The sequence below is a fragment of the Panulirus ornatus genome, chromosome 2 (assembly GCF_036320965.1).
Source record: "Panulirus ornatus isolate Po-2019 chromosome 2, ASM3632096v1, whole genome shotgun sequence".
Taxonomy (NCBI): Eukaryota; Metazoa; Arthropoda; class Malacostraca; order Decapoda; family Palinuridae; genus Panulirus; species Panulirus ornatus.
The window spans coordinates 100,382,939-100,395,438 of record NC_092225.1 but is presented as its reverse complement, the minus strand read 5'-3'; the positions used below and the strand labels follow the sequence as shown (position 1 = coordinate 100,395,438).

At 44.1% G+C, this 12,500-nt stretch overlaps 1 long non-coding RNA gene across 1 annotated transcript in view; it reads left to right on the top strand.

The window, feature by feature from the left end:
• LOC139753125 (uncharacterized) overlaps positions 1-12,500 on the top strand; it is a 594,867-nt gene that overhangs the window by 192,863 nt on the left and 389,504 nt on the right. The window contains exon 3 of the long non-coding RNA XR_011713651.1: positions 3,793-3,821. This is a non-coding gene — a long non-coding RNA (uncharacterized lncRNA). The remainder of the gene's footprint in view (positions 1-3,792; positions 3,822-12,500) is intronic.

Sequence of the window (12,500 nt, the reverse complement as noted above, 5' to 3'; positions counted from 1 at the left end):
CCAGTTAACGACGTATAATTACGTATGAACCTCTATTTAAACCAGGTATTCCCAGTCTTCAGTCCTTCTTCGGCACACAAACTCCACAAGCGCGTAACCATTTTCATTTACACTTGGTATCCAATGCCTTCCAGTTATATCTTCGTTTTCCTCATCATCTCCTCCTTGCATTCAAATGTCCCATCGCTAGTACTCGCTCATTTGCATCCAAAATGCTGATGCACTCACTCACTTGCTCCCGGAGCACTCGCCTCTTTTCTCACTCCGCTCGCTGACAGGGGCACGTAAGCAGTAATAATCGCCCACCTTTCATATTCCACTTTACACACGTCACTCTGGGTCTCACGTGTCGACATAAACCCACACATTACCACGACACATCCTTCAGTGGACGTGTTATCCCCCCCTCCCCCCCCCCCCCCCCTCTCTCTCTCTCCTTTACTCTCACCCTCACATTCTACCCCAAGGACAATTCCAAACAGTTCCTACCTTTCTTCTTGAATATATGATATCTCAGGGGCCAACACAGCTAGGTTTTTTTTTTTATCCCCCGAAAACATAGAGCCTCTCTCTCTCTCTCTCTCTCTCTCTCTCTCTCTCTCTCTCTCTCTCTCTCTCTCTCTCTCTCTCTCTCTCTCTCTCCTGGTTACATCCACTTACATTCAGACACCCCAGCCTGAGCCTTCGAGGAGGAGGAGGAGGAGGAGGAAGAAGACTCCTCACTTGGCTCTTTCTTCTCTTCCAGTTTTGCAAGACTGAAGCTGTGGCGTGTCCGTCTGTATGGCTATCTCTGTTATCTATATAGATAAGACTGAAATGGCGTCCCGGATGAGATGAAACTTGCTAAGACATGTTGGGTATGACTCGAGGGCACGGTTCGATGCCCGGGGCTGAGTATTGGCTGTAGGGGCTGACCGTAGATAGATAGATAAGGATAGTGGCCAATAGATAGATAGGTAGATAAATAGATGAATAGGTAGATAGATGGATAGATAAGGACAGTGGCCACGTGAGGGTATGGCGCATTTGTTTGAAGAAAAAAAAATTAAGAGAATATTGTGAAGGGTGTGTGTGTGTGTGTGTGTGTGTGTGTGTGGGAGGGAGGGAGGGATTTGTGGGAGGGGTTGCTTAGGTAGAATACCATAAGAGGATTTGAGGGAGGGGGTTTATACAGGCGGGGGTCACCCAGGACTGATGTGTGTGTGTGTGTGTGTGTGTGTGTGTGTGTGTTGTTCCCAGTGTGTAATTGACCATTATGTACAGTACGAGGAGGGAGTTTTACGCTCGTGCACCCTCCTCCTCCTCCTTCCATCTCTTCAACATTCTTTACGTCCATACATTCAATTTTTGCTCCCTTTTTTTTGCTGTTCACATTCACAGTGTCGTCATTCCCTTGATGCCACACAGTCACTGCTCATATCACTGTAACTATACTTGTTTGTATGTTAGCTAAACATATTTCTTAGCGTAATTTCTTGTTATGGCCTTTGTTTTGCTCTGTCTTTGCATCCCTTTTGATGAAGGACTGTTCACACTTCGCCTCGTCCGACAGACTTAAGAAAAAACCTTAAGGGGGAGGTGATCAAGTTGCCCCAGACTCTTCTCTCTCTCTCTCTCTCTCTCTCTCTCTCTCTCTCTCTCTCTCTCTCTCTCTCTCTCTCTCTCTCTGTGCCTCGGTGGACAGGGAGATCTTTGGCCTCTGACCTCGCTCACCGTAACTCATCTCTCTTTAAATTTGATACCCATCTTTGGTGTTACCTTCCCCCGGACCTTCCGCTGTAGATCTCTGTGCTTTTATGAGCTACAGCGACGGAACCACACGCTCGCTGTAGCTCACTGTAGAACAGGATCACGTAGATGAATGTATCCTTCGTTATCCGCAAAACTTCATTGCGGTTCAATTTTTTTTTCAACCGTCTGTTTTCTGCACAGTTTTCCTAAGATGGGACCCTCATGATGGGTTGATACAGTGTCGAACACCCCCTAACTATCTCACACACACACACACACACACACACACACACACACACACACACACACACACACACACACACACACAGCTTCCTGCAGCTTATTTCCCGTCAGATGATGATAATACCAAGACCTTATTCCACTGTGTCTCATCCTTATTACTGTGCTTTCACTGTATCTCAACTTTATTACTTTGCTTTCACTGTGTCTCATCTTTATTACTCTCCTTTCACTCGGGTTGAATTTCATTGAGTTTGGAGTTTGTCAAGGTCCCCTTGCAAGTTGATGCAGTCCTCCTCCTCCTCCTCCTCCACCCCCCCCCCCCCGCCCCCCCCGCCGCGTGTGAACCTGGCAACATCCACGGACGGACGTAGTCAGGTATGCGTTCCATTCTTCTAAATAAGTTGTATACACACACACAGATCAGAAAGAGCAGCAGTGGTCCCAGTATGGACCCGTGTGGCACGCCGTCCGTCACCTCGGCTTGCACCGAGGCTTAAAACCCACAGTCCCCCCCACCCCCCCACCCCGCCCGACGTGTGTCCCTCGTTCATTTATCCGTAAGGTGGTTTCCTGTCCATAGAAGGCGTCTTCCACCCCTTTTATTTTTCACCTAAAGATCAAGGGTTCTTTATGGGCTCTCCTGTGTGGGACGGTGTCAAATGCTCTCCGGCGGGCGTCCCAGATACACACACACTCCACCCATCCTTCCCTGTATAAAATGGAGCTCACTCTCTCTTAGAAATCCAAAAGGTTTGGCACCTTTGACGTCCTTTTTCGGAATCCGTATTGTCTCTCGTTCTGTTTCGCCTTCTCACACAGTGGTTCCTTTGCTTCATGCTTACCTTTTCCCAGTACTGTGCCAACCACGCTTGTTAGAGTGACCACGCTTGTTAGAGTGGTTTGTTGGCAGTTCAGCGCCACTCTGCGATCGCCTTTGTTAAAGATGGGTACGATGTTTGGCCCCTTCCACTCCCATGGCACTTTCTTCCAGCGACGTCTGGAAAGCTATTTGGAATGGCCCCTGTCTCGCGTATCAGAACACCTGAACAACACGTATGCACAGACTTCATAAGGACTATAATCCGTAATGGTCAAGACTCATTGATGGTCTGTTGGTGAAGTGTGTGTGTGTGTGTGTGTGTTGGAGGGATATGTTGGAGACATGTGTTGTTGGAGTGCCTGTGTTGTACGGGTATGTTGGAGACGTGTATAGTTGGAATGTGTGTGTGTGTGTTGGAGGGATATGTTGGAGACATGTGTTGTTGGAGTGCGTGTTTTGAATGGGTGTGTTGGAGATATGTGTTGTTAGAGCGCCTGTGTTGTAGGGATATGTTGGAGACATGTGTTGTTGGAGTGTGTGTGTGTGTGTGTGTGTGTTGTGTGTGTGTGTGTGTGTGTGTTGTGTGTGTGTGTGTGTGTGTGTGTGTGTGTGTTGTGTGTGTGTGTGTGTGTATGTGTGTGTGTGTGTGTGTAACTCCTGCAAATATGTGATTATGTTTCATTTATACATATGTGTGAGTGTATATATATATCCTCACTCAACCTTCATACATGTATTACGTAGCTATGCAATGCGAATACGCATGGTTGTGAATATCTATAATAAATTGATTGATTTTCATATGAGTCTGTCGAGTGTTTGTATATCAGTTTTATTAAATGAAAAATTAGATATATTACTGCTAAAAGCATTGTATATTTTGTTATATATGTTTTGATACTGGATGTATATATCTGATTTTTTCTATTTTGTAGACTATTTTGCCATTAAATCCTTTAATTCCCAAATAATTAACTTACTTTCTCTCTTCTTTTCAGATCCTGTGAAGCACATCAAGAGAGAAGGGGTATGTATTAAATCTGATTCCCGTTATTTTTTTTTTTTTTCAGATTTGTACGTTTTTTATTTCATAGTCCCCCATGATATGGATGATCTTTATCCGTTTTCTCTGACGCGAGATTATACCCATTTTCTACGACGGGGCGGCGAGCATGGCTTCGAGGCTTGTACTTCGTCCATTTTCTCCCGACTCGGTTAACATCTCGGCCACGACCGCTATCGTACTATCTCTTATCTTCGCCATTCTATCTCCTCCCTTGTCCTTGTTGTTGTTGTTGTTGTTGTTCTGTAATTTCCCCCAGTGATAGACTGGGGCGTCAACAAAACCATATTCCACAGTGGGTAATTGGACTGGCGTGACACGATGATTATAATCATTGTATAATTAGAACCAGATTATATTCATAATGATAAAGAAAACGTATATATGATTAGAGTTCGTTTAACCGATCATCATCCTCGATTAAAACGAGAGGTTCAACGAAGGGCGTTTAATACAGGAGGAGGAGAGTCCACACACACACACGAATGGCGCGGCATTCAGGAAATACAGAGCCATGTGTGTGAGAGAGAGAGGACTGGCTCTCTCTCTCTCTCTCTCTCTCTCTCTCTCTCTCTCTCTCTCTCTCTCTCTCTCTCTCTCTCTCTCTCTCAACACTTACTCACTTTTCTTTCTCTCTCTCTCTCTCTCTCTCTCTCTCTCTCTCTCTCTCTCTCTCTCTCTCTCTCACTGTACTGCCTTCGAATTAACGTGTTGTTCTTATACCTCTGTCTGTCTCTCTCTCTCTCTCTCTCTCTCTCTCTCTCTCTCTCTCTCTCTCTCTCTCTCTCTATTCTCAAATAAATGACGATTTTTTTACGAGGGGGGGGAGGGAGGGGGGGTAGTAACATTGTGGTTGTGGTGTGGCACACAACCACAACCACCACCTGGACCAGCGTTGGTCGTTAGTCGAGAGTGAGTTACGAGGTAAAGGTTAATTACGAAGCAGAACACTAAACTATATATACCAAGACGTGAATTTCCACCCTAGTGTGGCAACCGCGCAGGAGGGGGGGGGTTGTAGGACACCCCCCCCTCCCCCCCTTAGCCTATTCAGACGAGCCAAGCAACTTTAGGCGTCCGCTGTGTGCTCTCTCTCTCTCTCTCTCTCTCTCTCTCTCTCTCTCTCTCTCTCTCTCTCTCTCTCTCTCTCTCTCTCTCAACACTTACTCACTTTTCTTTCTCTCTCTCTCTCTCTCTCTCACTATCTTTCTTTCTTGCTCGCTTGAGTTAATGTATTCTTTCCATCCACATATTCGTGTGTATATATATTATATATATATATATATATTATATATATATATATATATATATATATATATATATATATATATATATATAATTTAATCACCGATAGATTTTATATATATATATTTTTTGTCTCCTTAATTTTTTTCTTCTTAGTGGATGTTGTGTTAACTGTATTAATTACCCTAACGATATTAATTACCCTAACGGTATTAACGACACTACCGGTATTAACTACACTAACGGTATTAACGACGCTAATGGCATTGGTGACACACAGTATTAACGACCTTAGCGGTTTGCCAACTTTATAAGTGAACCGTAAACGACTCTAATGGTATATTAACGACAGTAATGTCATTAATGATTAACGATGGTAACGGTATAAACGAGTCTAACGGTCCTCTAACCACGTTAACGGTATTAGCGGATTCAACATCATTAACGAGCCGAAGTGGTTAACGATTCTAACGGCTCTAACGGTATTAACGACTTGAGCCGTACCGTTAACAGATCTAACGGTACTAACGACTTGAGCCGTACCGTTAACGGCTCTAACGGTATTGACGACTTGAGCCGTACCGTTAACAGATCTAACGGTACTAACGACTTGAGCCGTACCGTTAACGATCTAACGGTACTAACGACTTGAGCCGTACCGTTAACGGCTCTAACGGTATTAACGACTTGAGCCTTACCGTTAACGGATCTAACGGTACTAACGACTTGACCGTAACCGTTAACGGATCTAACGGTATTAACGACTTGAGCCTTACCGTTAACGGCTGTAACGGTATTGACGACTTGAGCCTTACCGTTAACGGCTCTAACGGTATTAACAACTTGAGCCTTACCGTTAACGACTGTAACGGTACTAACGACTTGAGCCGTACCGTTAACGGCTCTAACGGTATTAACGACTTGAGCCTTACCGTTAACGGATCTAACGGTATTATCTTAACGGTAGTAACTAACATAACGAAGTTAACGAATGTAACAGTTAAAACATTAATTTAACGTTACTCCCAATGACTGTAACGGGTTTAACTAATTCAACCGGTTTTTAACTTTTTTTTTTACTAATTTAACAGATAAAGATTTTGATAAATTTAACGATTTTAATACATTTAATGGTTTTAACATGTTAAGTTTTCAACGAATTTAACGGTCTGAACTTTAACAATTTTAACGTCTTTAACGAATGTAATGATTTTAACCAAATGAACAATTTTAGCCAATTCAACGATTTTAACCAATTTAACGATTTTCACCATTTTAACAAATATAACGATTTTCACCAATTTAATGAAAATAGCGATTTTATCCAATTTAACGAATTTAACGATTTTAACCAATTTAAAGAATAACGATTTTAACCAATTTAACGAATGTTAACTATTTTAACCAATTTGACGAATTTAACTGTTTGAACGAATTGAAAGCACCCAGCGTTTGGGGGGGTGGGGTGGGGGGTTTGAAGTGCTGATGTGGGATGGTGACTGTGGTGTTGGATTAAAGGTGGAGAGGGGCGGGGGGGGGGCTTTGTATGGTAGAGCTAGTAGATCGATGGGTAGATAGAAGGGTAGATAGATAGATTGATAGATAGAAGGGTGGGTAGATAGATAAATAGAGGGGTAAATAGATGGGTAGATAGATAATAAGAGGGGTAGATAGATAGGTAGAGGGGTAGATAGATAGATAGAAGGGTAGATAGATAGATAGATAGATAGATAGAGAGAGAGAGAGAGAGAGAGAGAGAGAGAGAGAGAGCAATCTGGAAGGTGATAGAGTTGTGGTTGCTGCGGGGTCCATAGAAAACGGGACGAGGGGGGGGTCGTACCGACGCGATCGAGAGTCGTACCGTCGCACCGTCTTGGTCAAGGGGTCGTACCGTCGCTCCCCCAAAGGGTCGTACCGACTTGGTCAAGGCCTTATGTATTCTCTCTCTCTCTCTCTCTCTCTCTCTCTCTCTCTCTCTCTCTCTCTCTCTCTCTCTCTCTCAAAGATCACTCGTGTGTTCTTCCTTGGCATTGGCCAGTGACCCAACCACCATTTATCTAAAGGCAGCAGTAACGACCCCCCCCCCCCCAGTCTTTAATAACATCATGGTCGTCCTGTTTGCCTCCACCCCCCCCCCCCCTCCCTCCCGCGTTCCGTAATTTACCCACAAAGATAAATAATATCACATGTAATTATCAGTGTGAGTCTATGATGATAAATGGCCCCTTTTAGGATATTAAATGGCTTACGAATGTATATGTTAACGACCACCTTTCAATGGCCAGTCACGTACCCAAATCTCTGTATTGTTAAACACGGTGTAACTTGATGTCCATTTATGATTGACGTCAGTCCTTCCCGAAGTACGTAATGTAACCCACACACACACACACACACACACACACACACACACACACACACACACACACACACACACTCGCGCGTAAGGAAGAGTAAATGATTTATTTGGCGAGCGAAATAAGGCGAGATTAATTATATGAAATCATGTTCGAGAGAACTGAACCATTTGATGGCTTAAACCACCCCCTCCCCTTCCCTCCACACCCTCCTTCTTACCCCCTCCACACCTCTCTCCCTCCTCCCCCTCCCTCCACCCGCCCCCCCCCCCGCCCCCAAATCGGAAAGAAAACGTAATGTCATGTAATGTAATGACGGTAATTCACCCCCCCTCCCCCCCCTCCCTCCTATACTTGGCGCTGTTGTATTGACTAGAGATGACAGCTGTTAATTACATCAAGAAACTGTGGTGGGATAATGAGCAATTATATAGCCAGAGACCTTAAAGTAATCGCCTGGTTTTTTTATTAGAAAACGTGGCTAATTATATGATTACATTAGCGTCAGTGAAGTAAAACAGATTGGAAAAGGATAGAGAACTATATATGATGGAGCAGAATTCATTTCGTTAATATGGAGTGTATATATATATATATATTTTTTTTTTTTTTTTATATGTCGCTGTCTCCCGCGTTTGCGAGGTAGCGCAAGGAAACAGACGAAAGAAATGGCCCAACCCCCCCCCCCCCATACACATGTACATACACACGTCCACACACGCAAATATACATACCTACACAGCTTTCCATGGTTTACCCCAGACGCTTCACATGCCTTGATTCAATCCACTGACAGCACGTCAACCCCTGTATACCACATCGCTCCAATTCACTCTATTCCTTGCCCTCCTTTCACCCTCCTGCATGTTCAGGCCCCGATCACACAAAATCTTTTTCACTCCATCTTTCCACCTCCAATTTGGTCTCCCTCTTCTCCTCGTTCCCTCCACCTCCGACACATATATCCTCTTGGTCAATCTTTCCTCACTCATTCTCTCCATGTGCCCAAACCATTTCAAAACACCCTCTTCTGCTCTCTCAACCACGCTCTTTTTATTTCCACACATCTCTCTTACCCTTACGTTACTTACTCGATCAAACCACCTCACACCACACATTTTCCTCAAACATCTCATTTCCAGCACATCCATCCTCCTGCGCACATCTCTATCCATAGCCCACGCCTCGCAACCATACAACATTGTTGGAACCACTATTCCTTCAAACATACCCATTTTTGCTTTCCGAGATAATGTTCTCGACTTCCACACATTTTTCAAGGCTCCCAAAATTTTCGCCCCCTCCCCCACCCTATGATCCACTTCCGCTTCCATGGTTCCATCCGCTGACAGATCCACTCCCAGATATCTAAAACACTTCACTTCCTCCAGTTTTTCTCCATTCAGACTCACCTCCCAATTGACTTGACCCTCACCCCTACTGTACCTAATAACCTTGCTCTTATTCACATTTACTCTTAACTTTCTTCTTCCACACACTTTACCAAACTCAGTCACCAGCTTCTGCAGTTTCTCACATGAATCAGCCACCAGCGCTGTATCATCAGCGAACAACTGACTCACTTCCCAAGCTCTCTCATCCCCAACAGACTTCATACTTGCCCCTCTTTCCAGGACTCTTGCATTTACCTCCCTAACAACCCCATCCATAAACAAATTAAACAACCATGGAGACATCACACACCCCTGCCGCAAACCTACATTCACTGAGAACCAATCACTTTCCTCTCTTCCTACACGTACACATGCCTTACATCCTCGATAAAAACTTTTCACTGCTTCTAGCAACTTGCCTCCCACACCATATATTCTTAATACCTTCCACAGAGCATCTCTATTAACTCTATCATATGCCTTCTCCAGATCCATAAATGCTACATACAAATCCATTTGCTTTTCTAAGTATTTCTCACATACATTCTTCAAAGCAAACACCTGATCCACACATCCTCTACCACTTCTGAAACCGCACTGCTCTTCCCCAATATATTATTTTCATTATACTTTGTCGCTGTCTCCCGCGTTAGCGAGGTAGCGCAAGGAAACAGACGAAAGAATGGCCCAACCCACCCACACACATGTATATACAAACACGTCCACACACGTACATATTCATACCTATACATTTCAACATACACAAACATTTACATATATACACATGTACATAATTCATACTGTCTGCCCGTATTCATTCCCGTCGCCAACCCGCCACACATGAAATGACAACCCCCTCCCCCGCATCTGCGTGAGGTAGCGCTAGGAAAAGACAACAAAGGCCACATTCGCTCACACTCAGTCTTTAGCTGTCATGTAATAATGCACCGAAACCACAGCTCCCTCTCCACATCCAAGCCCCACAGAACTTTCCATGGTTTACCCCAGACGCTTCACATGCCCTGGTTCAATCCATTAACAGCACGTCGACCCCGGTATACCACATCGTTCTAATTCACTCTTTTCCTTGCACGCCTTTCACTCTCCTGCATGTTCAGGCCCCGATCACTCAAAATCTTTTTCACTCCATTTTTCCACCTCCAATTTGGTCTCCCACTTCTCCTTGTTCCCTTTACCTCTGACACATATATTCTCTTTGTCAATCTTTCCTCACTCATTCTCTCCATGTGACCAAACCATTTCAATATACATTCTTCTGCTCTCTCAACCACACACTTTTCATTACCACACATCTCTCTCACCCTTACATTACTTACTCGATCAAACCACCTCACACCACATATTGTCCTCAAACATCTCATTTCCAGCACATCCATCCTCCTGCTCACAACTCTATCCATAGCCCACGTCTCGCAACCATGTATATATATATATATATATATATATATATATATATATATATATATATATATATATATATATATGGAAAATAAAGATATATAGAGGCGGATAATCTAGCTATTGAGTAATCTGGGATCGAGACTGGGATTCGAACTGGGATGATGTTGGTTTGTGATGGGACAGGGCCACTTGGGCGTCAGTGTCCGCGCGTGTCCGGGTCTATAACTGTGTGTGTGTGTGTGTGTGTGTGTGTGTGAGTGGGTGGGACATGAACTATCCCAACACGTGCACTTGTTGGGACGCGAGGAGGGGTGGTGTGGGATGTGGGGCGGGGGGGGGGGGTCAGGTGTCACCAGGGGAGAGAGAGAGAGAGAGAGAGAGAGAGAGAGAGAGAGAGAGAGAGAGAGAGGTACCCCTTGATGATATATATATATATATATATATATATATATATATATATATCCCTGGGGATAGGGGATGAAGAATACTTCCCACGTATTCCCTGCGTGTCGTAGAAGGCGACTAAAAGGGGAGGGAGCGGTAGGCTGGAAATCCTCCCCTCTCTTTTTTTTTTCTTTTTTTTAATTCTCCAAAAGAAGGAACAGAGGGGGGCCAGGTGAGGATATTCCACAAAGGCCCAGTCCTCTGTTCTTAACGCTACCTCGCTAATGCGGGAAATGGCGGATAGTTTAAAAGAAAAGAAAAGATATATATATATATATATATATATATATATATATATATATATATATATATATATATGCTGTCTTGTGTTTGGCGGGATGACGACGGGAATGGATGAAGGCAGCAAGTGTGAATATGTACATGTGTATACATGCATATGTTTGTGTATGTACATGTATGTATACGTTGAAATGTATGGGTATGTATATGTGCGTGTGTGGACGTGTATGTATATACATGTGTATGTGGGTGGGTTTGGGCATTCTTTCGTCTGTTTCCTTGCGCTACCACGCTAACGCGAGAGACGGCGATTAAGTGTAATGATGATATAATAATAATAATAGTGATAACTACCTCTTGTGTATAGGACGGGGTTAGAGATATGCCCCTAGTTGTCTCTGAGGGTAGAGAGAGAGAGGGTAGATATCGGGAGTAGATGATGGGGATAGTAGATAGACATCTGTGGGGAGGGAAAGAGGGGGGTATGAGTAGTTGCGTAGGGGATGGGGATGGGGTGGGAAGGGGCGCTATCTGATGGGGAGGAGGAGGTGGTGAGGGAATGAGAAAGCCTTATGTATATTATTTGGGGGAAGGAATGAGGGAAAGGGGATTTGGGGGGGGGGGGTTAGAGTAGTTCCAGGTGGGGTACCTGCGTTTTGACATGGGGGAGAGATGGGAAGGTACCTTCTGTTGTAGGGGGGGGAACGGTACCTTCTGTTGACTTGGGGGTAAGGGAGGATTGAGGGAGGGGGAAAGCACCTCCTGTTGGGTAAAATGGGAGGGGGGATTTTGGGGAGGGTAGGGGCTTGGACTGTTGGTTAGGAAGGAGGGGGTGGTAATAGGGAGGGGGGAATTGTGTATGGGTTGATGGGATATATATATGTACATATATATATATATATATATATATATATATATATATATATATATATATATAGATAGATAGATAGATAGATAGATAGATAGGTAGATAGATAGATTCAGATCATGTTATTATATATATATATATTTATGTGTGTGTGTGTTCCTATGTGTGGTCTTATCTTTGTTGGTAAAATGATTGTTTGATTAATAACATTTTTATTGTAAAAAGAAAAAATATAACCACAATTATAATTCTTATAAATTTATTTTTTATATAGTATTTAGTCTCTTATCACGACGGTACGATCCTTGAACACGACGGTACGACCCTTGAGCACGACGGTACGATCCTTGAGCACGACGGTACGACCCTTGAGCACGACGGTACGATCCTTGAGCACGACGGTACGAACCTTGAACACGACGGTACGACCCTTGAGCACGACGGTACGACCCTTGAGCACGACGGTACGATCCTTGAGCACGACGGTACGACCCTTGAGCACGACGGTACGATCCTTGAGCACGACGGTACGATCCTTGAGCACGACGGTACGACCCTTGAGCACGACGGTCCGACCCTTGAGCACGATGGTACAGTGGTAGGTTATGATGCACCGGCATTTTTTACTTTTTCCTTAAAAGGGTCAGGTTAAAGGCCAGGCCATCGTAAATAA